Source organism: Kogia breviceps, chromosome 11 (assembly GCF_026419965.1).
Source record: "Kogia breviceps isolate mKogBre1 chromosome 11, mKogBre1 haplotype 1, whole genome shotgun sequence".
NCBI classification, from domain to species: Eukaryota; Metazoa; Chordata; class Mammalia; order Artiodactyla; family Physeteridae; genus Kogia; species Kogia breviceps.
In genome coordinates this window covers 9,951,205-9,961,994 of record NC_081320.1, presented here as the reverse complement: position 1 = coordinate 9,961,994, position 10,790 = coordinate 9,951,205, and the positions used below count along the sequence as shown (strand labels likewise).

General features: G+C 41.2%; 1 protein-coding gene across 1 annotated transcript in view; it reads left to right on the top strand.

Annotated features, from left to right (window-relative positions):
• The window catches only part of ZNF2 (zinc finger protein 2), a 45,213-nt gene that overhangs the window by 298 nt on the left and 34,125 nt on the right, over positions 1 to 10,790 (top strand). The gene's annotated exons all lie outside the window — the stretch shown is intronic.

Here is a 10,790-nt window from a genome sequence, read left to right as displayed (position 1 = left end):
AGTCAGAACAAGGTGCTGCTCCTTCCATGATAGAACTGGCCCGATGTAATCAATCTGCAACCAGATAGCTGGCTAATCCTCGGGAAGTAGTGTCATATTGGGGGCTCAGTGTTGGTCTCTGCTGTTGGAATATTGGGCACTAAGCAGTTTCTGGAGCCCGATTGGCCCTAGTGAGTTGGAAGTCCATGTTGCTGAGCCCAAACGTAACCTCCATCCCTAGTGCTTTGTTCTTGAGTCCATTTCTGTGGAAGGAGGCTGACTGACATGCACAGGTTGGTTATTCTGTCCACCTCATTAAAATCCTCCTCTGTGGAGGTCACCCTTTGGTAAGCATTCATATAGAACATAGTTATCTTAACATTCTGTGCCAAATTAGAGAAGTCTGTCGACACACCTCTCCCCAGACTCCTTGTCAGACCTCCTTGAATTTTCTAATCATACTTCTTTCAAGTACCTGACCATCCAGCCAAGCCATTAGCCACAGCGCATGAAAAAGTATAGGTCTGTGCTTCTGATCAGGCAAAATGAACAACGAGGTACACTGCTCAAAATTCTGCCCACTGAGAGGATTTCCCTTCATCACTGTCCCGCAGAGCCTTCCCAAAGTGAGATGTTGTGCAGCTGTATCCTTTTAGGTGATGCTTGCATACCATGCAGAACCCAGGAGTTTTCCTCTTCAGGCAACTGGTCAGAGGGAGGTTACCGTGAAGCTGTAGGTAGGGGTTGGAGACAGAAGATAATGTCGCAAGAGTAGAGGCCACGGTCATGAGGAAATCATACAATTTCTTGTGCCTTCAGGATCTGCTTGAGCCCAGCTTCATATATACCATTTCCATTTGATGATGGCGTGCTGCTGTGTGCCCAGCTTTATGGCTTGGTGGGTCAGATGGCACCCAGTTCATGATGAACAGCTCAGGTCACAAGGGAACTTGCTGGCCCATGGCCAAGCAGTCAAGTTTTGGTTTGTTTGTTTTTTCTAACTTTTCATTTTAAAATAATTACAGACTTGTAGGGAGCTGCAAAAATAGGACAGAAAGGTCCGATGCACCCCTCACCCAGTTTTTCCCAATCGTGACATCTTATACAGACATCTCTCAGTATGCACAGAGGATTGGCTCCAGGACCTTCTACAGATACCAAAATCCATGGGTGATCAGGTCCCATAGTTGGCTCTCTGAATTCGTAGTGTCGCATCCATGGATTTAACCAATCGCGTATCATGTAGTACAGCAGTATTTATTGAAAAAATATTTGCATATAAGTGGACTCATGCAGTCCAAACCCATATTGTTCAAGGGTCAACTGCATAACTATAATACAGTATTAAAACCATTGTACACATTGATACAATTCAGAGTTCATTTGGATTTTATCAGTTTACATGCATTCTTGGGGGTGGTGTGTAGTTCTATACAATTTTTATCACGTGTAGATTTCTATAACCGCGACAATCATGATACAGAACTATCATCACAAAGATCCCTTGTGTTTTCTCTTTAGAGTCACATTCTCCCTCTTCTGTCTTGGCAACCACTAATAGGTTCTCCATATCTAAAATGCTGTCATTTTGAGAATGTTATATAAATGGAATTAGAGAGATTGGCTTTTTTCACTCAGCATAATACCGTTGATGTCCATCCAAGTTGTTGAATGCATCAATAGTTTCGTCCTTTTGTTCCACCATTCATCATTGTAGGATATGTAGTTTTTCTCCAATTTTTGGCTCTTCCAAACAAAACTGCTGTGAATATTCATGTGCATTTTTTGACATTAAAAAAATTTCAAATTGTGCTAAAATACACGTAAAATAAAATTTACCATCTTAACTATTTTTAAGTGTACAGTTCAGAGCATTAAGCCCATTCACATTGTTGTGCAACCATCATTACCATCCATCTCCAGAACTCTTTTCATCTTGCAAAACAGAAACTCCCCATTCCTTTCTCTCTTCAGTCTCTGGCAACCACCATTCTATTTTCTGTCTCTATAAATTTGATTAACTATCTCCTGTAAGTAGAATCATACAGTGTTTGTCCTTTCGTGATTGGCTTATTTCACTTAACATAATGTCCTCAAGGTTATCCTTGTGTAGCATGTGTCAGAATTTCCTTCCTTTTTAAAGGCTGAATAATATTCTATTGTATGTATATACTGTATTTTGTTTATCTATCCATCTGCCAATGGACAGTTGGGTTGCTTCTACGTTTTTGCTATTGTGAATAATACTGCTATGAACATGGGGTACAAATCGATTTTCAGGTCCCTGCTTTCAATACTTAGAGGTATATACCCATCATGTACATGTTTTTGTGTGGGCATAAGCTTTCATTTCTCTGGAATGAATGCCAAGCGGTGAGATTGCTAGATTGAATGGTAAATGTATGTTTTGTTTTTTAAGAACAGCCAAACTCTTTTTCATAGTGGCTATACCATTTTATATTTCCACCAGCAATGTGTGAGAGATCTAGTTCCTCTGATCTTCACTAGCATTTAGAATTGTCACTTAAAAAATACTTTTTTAAGCTGTTCTAATAGCTGTGTAGTGATAAATCATCATGGTTTTAATTTACATTTCCCTAACAGGAATGATGTTTGAATGTCTTTTCACGTGCTTGTTTGCCATCTGTATGTCCTCTCTGGTGAAATGTTTGCTCACTCTCTAGTTGGATTGTTTGGTTTCTTTTACTATTGAGTTTTGAGAGTTCTTTGTATATTCTAGATGGGAGTACATTTTGAAATAAGTTGTCTGCAAATATTTTCTCCCAGCCTGTAGCCTGTCTTTTCATCCTCTTAACAGGGTCTTTCACCAAGCAAAAGGTTTCAGTTTTGATGAAGTCCAGTTTATCAGTTTTTTTCTTTTATGGATCATGTATGGAAATAGTATTGATTTTTGTATATTGATCTGATTGTATCCAGAAACTTTGCTGAATTCATTTATTCCTATAGGTTTTTAGTGTATTTCTTACGATTTTCTACATATCAGATCATATCATCTGTGAAAAGAGAGAGTTTACACTGTCAGCCTGCTAATTAACATCTTATTATATTCTGTTACTCTCTCCCTCTCACATTTCTGTTCACTACTGCAGCATCCTGAACCCTGCCACTCTCCTGCCCCTAACAGAAGGAGAACCTCATGATTGTCTTACCTTAGTTAGGAAACTTTCTGTGCCTTGCTCAGATTTACTAGAGACTCCAATTAAGAATTCTGAACTAATATTTTTTGTTGATGAAGCATATCTCAAATATGAAACCAAAGGTTATCAAGAAGGATATGGTGGGCTTCCCTGGTGGCGCAGTGGTTGAGAATCCGCCTGCCGATGCAGGGGACACGGGTTCGTGCCCTGGTCCGGGAAGATCCCACATGTCGCGGAGCGGCTGGGCCCGTGAGCCATGGCCGCTGCGCCTGCGCGTCCGGAGCCTGTGCTCCGCAACGGGAGAGGCCACAGCAGTGAGAGGCCCGCATACCGCAAAAAAAAAAAAAAAAAAAAAGAAGGATATGGTGTCACTAATTTAAGTTCTCTTTAGAATATAGTCCTCTACCTGAGTTACAGTCAGCCCAGATGGCAGAACTTATTGCATTTACTATATACAGTTAGTCGACTGGCCAAAGACCAGAGGGTAAGCATATACACAGAAGATATGCTTGAGATCAGAACATGACTTTGAGATGCTTTGAAACAAAGAAGGTTTCCTAACCTCTCCTAGAATCCCTATCAAAAATGGACAACAAGAACTTATGGATTCACTCCTGTTTCCTAGAGAGGTGGCTATTATAAGGGCTGAGGTTCATACAAAAGAGATAATATGGAAGTGAAAGGAAATGCACTAGCAGATCATTAGGCCAAACAAGCAGCCTTAACCAAGGTGAGGTTCCTAACTAAACCCTCAAAGGATAAATCTCTGGAGGAATTCAGAGAGGCCACTATAGAATATCAATGTTTAACCCCTGATTCTGAAAAAGAAATGTTAAAAAATGTAATCTTCACTCAGATCATCACTGGTGCTCCCAAGATGGCCACTTGGTGGCGCCAGATGATTTCAGATGATAGCTAAATTTTTCCATGAAACTACACATCATGATACAAATAGGTTACAATCTTAACATTGGAAAATAAACTTTAAAAAGAAAACTTTTTAACAGGTTATTTTTAGGTCAAGTGTCACCTATAATCAAAATCTTGACAAAACTAAAGGTGGGACATGGCCTGGGACCAAAGCCTCCAAGATCCTTGGACACCTTAAGATGGATTTTATCCAGCTCCTACACTTCATGAAATGGGAATGTGTTTTAGTTTTTAATATGTCTATTTTTATGATGGACTGAAGCATTTAGTTGCTGTGAAAAGCTATAGTCCTTACTAAAAGCTGCTTGATTTTGTGTATCCAACCTATCACATCCCATTTTTTATATCAGGTGATCAAAGCACACACTTTACTGGAATCAATGACATCCGTAACTTAAAATTAGCAAAAATCTCAGAAACCCTTTAGCTCCCTGGCCAAAGGTACTCCCAGAAGCCCTTATGGCCATATGGTTCACTCCCTTGGGGATACATCAGGTATCTAAGAACTGAACCCATTTATCTAGAGATTCCACTTCCAATACTAGACTCTACCCTGCTGCATGCAGACATGGCAAAATATTACAAGGGATTCATGTACTCTACCCATCCTATCATCAGCAGGTTAAGGACATCTTCCCACAGCATCTTCCTAAATAGCCTCTTTGTGATCTTCAACCATGAGATTTTTGTCTGAGACATCAGAGAAAAATTGTTCTTGAACCTTATTGTATAGAACCTTATCGGGTACTGTTAACAAGTACAGCAGTGAAACTCCAGGGGGTCAAATCTTCAGTACATATTTTACAACTAAAGAAGAATTTCTGAATTGACACAACTGGAAGCCTATTCCAGTAGAGGACTTCAAACTGAGGATTCTCCCAGATGCTCCAGAAGCAGCTGGTCTTGAGAAGTATACAGCTGACCAAAGACCTTTGGGATAAACAGATGACTTCAGATGACAGATAGCTTCTGCCCAAGATGTCAGACCAAGACCTGTGTCAAAGCCCTGTTTTGTCTAACACCATACTGTATCGACTGTACTTCAAAAAAAGTCTTGTTTTGCTTTTCATCTGCTTGCTTATAGTTATTCTTCTCATTTCTATTGATTCCTGGTTGTCATCCACCCATAATGACCCCTTTTCTCTTTTCTTCCCTCTTCATTATAATTGTTAGGTCAGAGCGTACTCATTCTTTTTTTTTAAGTCTTTTATTGAATTTGTTACAATATTGCTTCTGCTTTATGTTTTGGTTTTTTGGCATGTGGGATCTTAGCTTCCCAACCAGGGATTGAACCCACACCCCCTGCACTGGAAGGCAAAGTCTTAACCACTGGACCGCCAGGGAAGTCCCCAGAGCATACTCATTCTAATGCCATTCTTAGATTATCCTAAATAGTAGCCACTACTCTAAATCTCACCAACTGCTGGATATGCCATCTACTGGCAGACCGTCATGATAAATATATATGAACGGTTCTGGTCTCACCAAATGAGACTATAGAGAATTAAAGCCAGTGGTTCTTCCATTAGCACCTACAGGGACAAATGACCTTAAGCAAATCAACCTGTGACTTTGCTAGTTTCCCACTCTCCCAGAAAAAGAGCCAATTATCACAATCTGTTGACCAGAATCCAGGGAATTCTGAATTTGAATTCAACAACCTTCATTAGGGTAGTAGGCCAGTTACTTATCAGCTGGAAGACAGTAAAAGGATCCAAATGTATAGCAGAGCTAATGTGAGGCTTTGGTTCCAATCTCATGTCATGAACAACTTTTTTCCTGGATCTCTGTCTGCCCTTACCGGATTCCACTTCCTTTGTAACCAGGTCAACAGGTCTCATTTTCCTCAGACTGAAACTTCACGCACTTTAGGAATAGCATCCCCAAACTGTCTGTGTATAGAAATCCTAACTTTATAAATCACCAGTGCTGGAAATTCCAACCCAGGCAAGACCTCCAAAATGCGGCCACCCTTAATTATTCATGCACTCTGCCTTGGGGAATTGCTGACTCATTGCTTATGTGAACAATCAGAGCAGTATTTCCAGTGGTGGGAGACAGAAAGACTGTAAGAGACCTATCACTCACTAATTCAGCCAGAAGTTATTAATGACATCACCTCTTCCCTAGATTGAAGATCTGTAGATTTGTCTCAGCTCATTGGCTCAAATAGTTACGGGCAATTGCTTTGCACTAAACTTCTTACTGACTAATCATGGAGGCATCTATGCCATTGCTATACTTGGCTCAATGAAACAGGCATGGTAGAACAGGCAGTACATCACCTTAAAGAAAACACTACTTGGCTCAATGCTTCTGCACAGCTTCTCTCTCATCAGGTGATTGCCATGATGATACAACAACAAAAAGATCAAAAAGATCTCATGATAAGTTTACTATGGAGACATCCAAACAATCCTCCGTAAAGATCTGGCTCTCTAGCATCTCTGAATTGGTCAACCTCTCTCAAGCAAGAAAATGACCAAAAGGGAGAACTGAGGGACTAAATATACCAATGGACAATGGATACACCTCATATGACAATAGAACTCTGTCCCACACCTTTGCAGCAACCAGCCTAGAAGCCAAACCACAGCCTCTGCAGCAATCAGCTCAGAACAGCCAAATAACTGCTACTTCCCCCCTATTCTTTGCCCTCACTTCCAACTTAGAACCAACCATAGAAAGCCAAATATGCTGCCCAAACCAATCACATAAGATATCCTGCTCCTAGTTAACCCCCCTCCAGTTTTCCCATGCCGACAACTTCCAGTCAGGGCATACCTGAAGCTTTCATTTTTTTTCTTCTCATCGTAAAGCTTTCTTAATCCCTTCATGCCTTTGGGTCTCTGCCAGGTGCAGGTGATAGTGGCTGATCCTTTGCTATGGCAAGCTCTGAATAAACAGCCTGTTTCTTCTCATTTGGGTAGTCTTCATTTATTTCCACAAGTGCAAAGCCCTGCATCTTACAGAGGAGAAGACTGAGACCCAGAGAGGATCATGGATATGATCTCATTCCCAAATGGCTTTGAAGCATTGGGGTCTTCAGGCACAGATTCCTGGTCACTTGTCAATATCCATCTTCCTCTTCTTCCTTAGTAATAGAATGCCCCAATTTTCGTTGGCCCCATTGCTGCCCAGGACAAAGACTTCCATTTCCAGCCTCCCTTGCCATCAGCCATAGTCCTATGTCTAAGTTCTTGCCAGTGGTCTGCAAGCAGAAGTGGTATATTGCAATTATTTGATGAAGAATGTTTAGAGTAGTCTTATGTTTATGACTTATTTGAATAATAATTGAAGAAGCACTTTTACATTGATTTGAATGTGTGTTAGGAGGTAACCTCTAAATCCTTGGAACTTCCTGAGTGATAGGATATCTTTGTTATTCATAGTGACCCCCCCCAGGGACCATATCTGATAGTTTATGCTAATGAAGTGACTCGTGGTTGGCCCCTAGTTTACTCAAATGAGATGACTCAAGATGGGGACTGGCCATGCCTGACAGATCAACCAAGTGATTAGAGGGTTGGGGCTTTGAGCCACATGGTATCAGCCGAACCTGTGGGTGGAGGGCACTGGAGATGGAATTCAACTATGTGGTCAATTGATCAGGCCAACGTAATGAAACCCCAATAAAATTCTGGGCAACGAAGCTCAGGTGAGTTTCCTGGGCTGGAAGCACTCTATGTATTGTTACACATCAGTATGCCAGAAGGGTAATGTGTTCCTGGGGAAGCCTCACTTTTGTGCTGTTCCCAAACCTTACCCTATGTGTCTCTTCCTTAGGCTGGTTTTGAGTTGTATCCTTTTGCTATAATAAAATTATCATAATAAATACAGCACTTTTTTGAGTTCTGAGAGTAGTTACATAGAATTACCAAGTCTGAAAGAGTAGTGGAAACTCCCAAATTTGTAGCCAGATGGTCATAAGGGTGACCTAGGGACCCCCAATTCATGGCTGGTGTCTGAAGTGAGAGCAGTCTTGTGGGTGACTGTTTCCTTAACCTGCGAAGTTTGGCCCAACTCTGGGTAGCTGGAATGAGAAGTCATTGTAGTGCTACAAAATAAAATAGCAGTGAATTTTCATATATGCATACAACAACCCCAAAAGATGGAACAATGCTAATCTATATTTGAAATTGAAAAATAATTACAGGAGCAATATAGTATTTTTCTAAGAAAATATTTGATTGGTAGTGTTCTAGAAGGAAAGATTTTCATCTAGTAGAAACTGTGCAGTCAGAGCACTGAGAAAACTTGGGCAATACAAGTTGTTTTTCAAATTAATACGTGGTTAGTAAGGACCTACTGGGTGCTCATTTCTGAGAGGAAGTATGAGAAATGACCTGAAGCAGCTGATAATCTGGTTCAGGAGACAAGAAAGTGGCAAGATGATAAACAACCCGTGACTTAAATAGATCAAGACAGTGATAACTATCCCTATCTACATATTGTTCATTTTTTAATATTTATGGATACAACAAATGCTTTTACAATTGCAAATGAATAAGACCTGACTTCTCATCAGTGTTCAAGAGAATTATTCCCCACGGAGTGCACCTTTGAACAGGGTTCCGACTGATTATTAGGCTTTAGACAGTGGAGGGGGCATTCCAGGCTGGTGGAACGGCTTGAGCAGAACGGCCCAGGCTGGGAAGTAAAGAGGCATGTCTTAAGTATGGCAGGCAAGCTAGTTTTTCTGAAATAGAGGTTCTTGTCAGGAGCAGCAGGAGATTAGGGCAGACTGAAGAGGGCATTAAATGCTAAACTGAGAGGTGAGCATTTATCCTGTAGGCAGTACAGAGGCTTTCAGGGGTGTGAATGGGTGCACACTGATGAGAATGGTTAACATGGCCGAGATACAAAACAGGAAGGGACAGATGTTAGGCAAAGACCAGCTACAAAGTTGTTGTAGGTATCCAAGTATATAAAGTGACCTGGGCGGGGGTTAGAGAAGGGCACTGGAGGGAAAAACTGTGTGATACAGCAAACTAAGCTGTTACTAATGTAAAATATTTGCCGTTTCTGCTTGTGAACTTTGAAACTCTGGGAAGAATTTCCCATGATTTTCAGGCTCCTAGGCTGGCATCATGATCTTAGCTGTCCAGATGCCTCCTGTGCCTTCTACCTGCCTACTCCCCTCTGCCAACCTCTTGTACCCCTAGATCCTGCTTGTCTGCATGGCCCCACTTTGAGCTGGTTCCCTGAATTCTGGGCTCAGCTACCTCATCTGGACTTTAAATGTTTGAACGACTGTCCTTAGTGCAAGCTAATTCCTTTAGTCAAGACTCCTCTGGCCTATGACAGCTCTTGGTCTTGGCTTCTCCACATAGGCTGCAGAGACAACATGATATGAACTTGAGACCCAGTAAGCTTAGAAATAACCATTAAAGAAAATAGGAAGTGATAGCAAAGACACACAGATGGCTTGAAGTAACAGATGAGATAGGAAAATTGGTTTGACAATAGTTGGTATGTCTGTATATTTGATTTTTGAAAAACAGTTGAGGTGTAATTTACATACCATAAAATTCACATTTTATTTGCATATTTCAGTGAGTTTTAGTAATTTACCAAGTTGTTCAGCCATCATCATAATCCAGTTTTAGGCCAGCCCCACCACCCCAGTGAGATTCCTTGAAATATTTGCAGTCACTCCCAGTTGCCACTCCCAGCCCCAGGCAACCACTGATCTACTTTCTTTGTGAAGATTTGCCTTTTCTGGCCATTTCATATAAAGGGAACCATACCATATGTGGTCCCTGGCATCTGGCTACTCTCACTTAGGATAATGTTTTTGAGGTTTTGATTTTAATAATACCCATATTTTAATTGATGTTTAAAATTTTTTTATTTCAAAAATCCCAAATCTAGTAGCATAAAGATCTATTAAAATTGCTCTTTGCTCACAAAAACTTTAGTAAGAGTACTTTACTGTCTCATAAAAGTAACGTTACACAGAAACAAGTGCATGGAGCTTTTGTGCAGAGAAAGCCTTCAGTCTCTCAATCCCCAAACTATAGCTGTGAACCAGGAGGAAAGAAGTCCAGCAGTTAGGTGTATAGACCAGGGTGCGGCACTCTCCGAACCTCAGATTCCTTAGCTGTAAAATATGGCTGGGCTAGGTCACCGGTGCCTCCACCTTCCTCAGCCTTCACTCTCATCACCCACATGGCACCCCCTCTCCCATCAGTAACAGGATAGGGAGACAAAACACAAGTGGTTATAAAAACAACCCCCAGCAGGTAGGAAATCACCAGACTAGGTGGTTTCTTAGCTTCCTCTCAGCTCTAGCTTTATGCATCAACTTTCCTCACATTCATTAAGCTCCCAGGGTTTCCCTTTTGGGTGAAGCCTTAATGTATGCTGAGGGTTTTGGATTTGGAAAGGCTTTAGTTAGAGGACACACATTATTACTAGTGGAGTTCATATAAAGAGAACTATACAATATGTGTAGTTCTGGCTTCTGGCTAGTGGGCTTTCCCAGTTTCACTAAATTTAGTCAGTCTAGTACAAATTCTCTGATGTGCGAAAAGGGCAGAACATCCACCAAAGCCTTTCCCACGTGCATTACATCCCCAGGGTTTCTAACCAATGGGGTGAGCTTGCTGATGTTTATAAGGGGAAGAGGTTTGGCTGAAGGCTCTCCCACATTCACCATGTCCACAGGGTTTTTCTCAAGAATGAATTCTCTGATGCTTAATAAGGGATGTGCTGTGATTG